This window comes from Helianthus annuus, chromosome 5, assembly GCF_002127325.2.
Source record: "Helianthus annuus cultivar XRQ/B chromosome 5, HanXRQr2.0-SUNRISE, whole genome shotgun sequence".
Lineage (NCBI taxonomy): Eukaryota > Viridiplantae > Streptophyta > Magnoliopsida > Asterales > Asteraceae > Helianthus > Helianthus annuus.
The window spans coordinates 61,092,849-61,097,037 of NC_035437.2; the positions used below are offsets into that span (position 1 = coordinate 61,092,849).

The window sequence follows — 4,189 nt, forward strand, 5'->3', positions numbered from 1 at the left end:
GTTAAATTAAACCTTGTAGATCAATGCAAACTCCCATTTAACGTGTTAAAGTATATTGTACAAAACTTATTTTAACATGTTTGGTCAAATAAAGTCGAATCAAGTTTAGTTGATCAAAGCAAACTTTTCTTTAACATGTTAAATTAATATATTTTAATATTTTGAGCCCGCATAAACTACATACAAAACTTTATTTTAGTATTTTATACCCTAATCCAAAAGTTAATATATAATATGGTCAAACAAAGTTAAATCGAACCTACTAGATCAAGGCAAACTCTCATTTAACATGATAAAGTTTATTGTACAAAACTTATTTTAATATGTTTGGTCAAATAAAGTCGAATCAAGTTTAGTTGATCAAAGCAAACTTTTCTTTAACATGTTAAATTAATATATTTTAATATTTTGAGCCCGCATAAACTACATACAAAACTTTATTTTAGTATTTTATACTCTAATCCAAAAGTTAATATATAATATGGTCACATAAAGTTAAATCGAACCTAGTAGATCAAGGCAAACTCTCATTTAACATGATAAAGTTTAATGTCCAAACCTTATTTTAACATGTTTGGTTAAATAAAGTCAAATCAAGTTTAGTTGATCAAAGCAAACTTTTCTTTAACATGTTAAATTTATTTATTTTAATATTTTGAGCACGCATAAACTTCACACAAAACTTTATTTTAGTATTTTATACTCTAATCCAAGATTTAATATATAATATGGTCAAATAAAGTTAAATCGAACCTAGTAGATCAAGGCAAACTCTCATTTAACATGATAAAGTTTATTGTACAAAACTTATTTTCACATGTTTGGTCAAATAAAGTCGAATCAAGTTTAGTTGATCAAAGCAAACTTTTCTTTAACATGTTAAATTAATATATTTTAATATTTTGAGCCCGCATAAACTACATACAAAACTTTATTTTAGTATTTTATACTCTAATCCAAAAGTTAATATATAATATGTTCAAATAAAGTTAAATCGAACCTTGTAGATCAAGGCAAACTCTCATTTAACATGATAACGTTTAATGTACAAAACTTATTTTAATATGTTTGGTCAAATAAAGTCAAATCAAGTTTAGTTGATCAAAACAAATTTTTCTTTAACATGTTAAATTAATTTATTTTAATATTTTGAGTACGCATAAACTTTGCACAAAACTTTATTTTAGTATTTTATATTCTAATCCAAAATTTAATATATAATATCGTTAAATAAAGTTAAATCGAACCTAGTAGATCAAGGCAAACTCTCATTTAACATGATAAAGTTTATTGTACAAAACTTATTTTAAAATGTTTGGTCAAATAAAGTCGAATCAAGTTTAGTTGATCAAAGCAAATTTTTCTTTAACATGTTAAATTAATTTATTTTAATATTTTAAACACGCATAAACTCCACACAAAACTTTATTTTAGTATTTTATACTCTAATCCAAAAGTTAATATATAATATGGTCAAATAAAGTCTATTATTTAACGTTTAACATGTTAAATTTATTTTTATTAATATTTTGAGCCCGCATACACTCTATTTCTTTTTTCCTGCTACACTAGTCCCTCAAACCCTATCAAATTCATACTCACACAAACGTTATTATAAGTTTTTTAACGCTAATCCGAAATTCAGTCTATAATATGGTCAAATAAAGTTGAACCAAATCTAACTGATCAATGCAAACTCTAATTTAACATGTTAATTTTATTTATTTAAATATTTTAAGCCCGCATAAACTACACAGAAAACTTTATTTTAGTATTTTTTACTCTAATCCAAAATTTAATATATAATATGGTCAAATAAAATTAAATCGAACCTAGTAGATCAATGCAAACTCTCATTTAACATGATAAAGTTTAATGTACAAAACTTATTTTAACATGTTTGGTCAAAGAAAGTCGAATCAAGTTTAGTTGATCAACGCAAACTTTTCTTTAACATGTTAAATTAATTTATTTTAATATTTTGAGCACGCATAAACTCCACACAAAACTTTATTTTAGTATTTTATTCTCTAATCCAAAATTTAATATATAATATGGTCAAATAAAGTTAAATCGAACCTAGTAGATCAAGGCAAACTCTCATTTAACATGATAAAGTTTAATGTACAAAACTTATTTTAACATGTTTGGTCAAATAAAGTCGTATCAAGTTTAGTTGATCAAAGCAAACTTTTCTTTAACATGTTAAATTATTTTATTTTAATATTTTGAGCACGCATAAACTCCAGACAAAACTTTATTTTAGTATTTTATAATCTAATCCAAAAGTACAACTTGTCCAATGGCGTCAAGTTTGCAACTTCTTCCTATATGGGTCTTAATAAGTTATATTAGAACTGGAATGTGTAAGTTTGGATCAAATTGCAAGTTCAATCACCCTACAGAAAGTAGTCCACAAGTACTAGGCAATGAACTGAAGTGATTAAAAAAGACATCTTTTTAATAGCCACATCAACGTTTATTAAAACCACTCCCCAAACAGCAAAGGAAACATCAGCTTAACAAGAGGCTAAACTTACCTCACAAGAAAAAAGAAACAAACAAACCCCATATGTTGCAAGGTCCAACCCACAAAGAAAACCCCACCAAACATGACACACCCGACCTAGTAAACAAAACAGTAAAAACAACCCCAGCACTACAGCCCACCTATCCGAAATTGACCTTAGCAAAATTTTACAAGTTCTCTTAGTTTATACCTTTCAGTCTTTCACCTTGGATCTTTTAATCACCCACCACATAGTAGCTTCCTTGATATCGTCTACCATTTTTGGAGCAGCCACAGAGATATTATTAAACACTTTGTCGTTTCTCCCGAACCGAATTCTCCAAACCGTCATAAAACACACCGCATACGCCGCTTCTATCTTCTTTTTTGGCCCGTCCAGAGCAATCAAAAATCCAACTTTTGAATCAGAGAACTGCAATCACAATGAAGTAAACCTTGAGTAAAAAATACTATCAGTTCATTTCAAATGGATAGGGTATAATGGCATATGATACAACTTCACACAAAAGGTTGCTACGAATTATGATATACCAAAAGTCCTACATGAAAGTGATTTAGATAATTCCAAAGGGTCCACCATGTAGTATACTTTTGACCAATTTTGAGGTTTAAATAATCACTCAACTTTCCCTTAAGAAAAATTTGCCACTAGTTTAACTAAAGTATAAAAAAACATCCTTACACTATAAACCTCAATTCTAACAAATTCATCAACAAAATCCTATACAACTAACTAAATCTCCCAATTCCCCATTGAAAAATCTGCAACTGAATGCACCCATGAAGGTCAACACACCTACCAATCTCATAAACTACAATAAAAATATCAAACAGGATATTCATACTTGTCAACATTGTGCAGACGTGGAGGATCATGACAGTCTTCATACGAGTTATACAACATGGCAAGTTACTATATACGAAATGGTTTTGTCCGGCTCTGAGTCGAGTATGCCATTTAAAACCTGCAAGCCATATAAACTAAAACCTTACCTAACAAATATATTTCTTTACACTTAAACAAGTTTTGCAACTTGCAAGTGTTACCGGCTATGTAGGCGAAATGTAAGTGACTTCTTTGTCCCCAAATAGCCTTCGATAGCGGAGGAAGTGCAGCTTGAGTGTCATGTAATTTTTCTAACGAATTATGGCTTCCAGAAGATGTAATCAACACTTGCTCCTGTAATCCACGAAAACTTCAGCTGCAAATATATACATGCAAAATACTTCATCTCAGTCCCCAAAAGCTATATTAGATACACACCGTAAGCAATTAACAAAAACCTAAACCCTAAATCCACCAGCCCTAAGTCTCCACTACCGCAATCCCACCCTGTTCACTTCTCGCAACCACCTCGAACCCTACTGACAACTTCACAGCCTCATCACCATGACTCATCCAAACCATCTGCTTATCACCAACCTTTATACCCCCAAACAAGCCACCATGATCTTTAACAACCTCAACCACCAACCTTAACATTTTAATTACAAGTAAACTGTCTTTTAAATGTTAAACCTTGTAGTAAATCTGGTAAAAGAAACTCTTATTGAGACAGTTTGTAATGATATTTATACATGTGAAAACACAATTTACATAATTCTACATGTAAAGAAACTCATTTATAACTAATTTTACAAGTAAAACATTAAATTTGC

The 4,189-nt window shown here is 29.6% G+C and overlaps 1 long non-coding RNA gene across 1 annotated transcript; it reads right to left on the reverse strand.

Annotated features, from left to right (window-relative positions):
• Positions 1–2,472: 2,472 nt before the first annotated feature.
• On the reverse strand, positions 2,473–3,737 carry LOC110939108. Its single transcript, XR_002591976.2, has 3 exons — positions 3,578–3,737; positions 3,376–3,495; positions 2,473–2,942 (listed from the first exon to the last, which is right to left on the reverse strand). It is a non-coding gene; the product is annotated as an uncharacterized LOC110939108 (long non-coding RNA).
• Between the last annotated feature and the right edge of the window lie 452 nt (positions 3,738–4,189).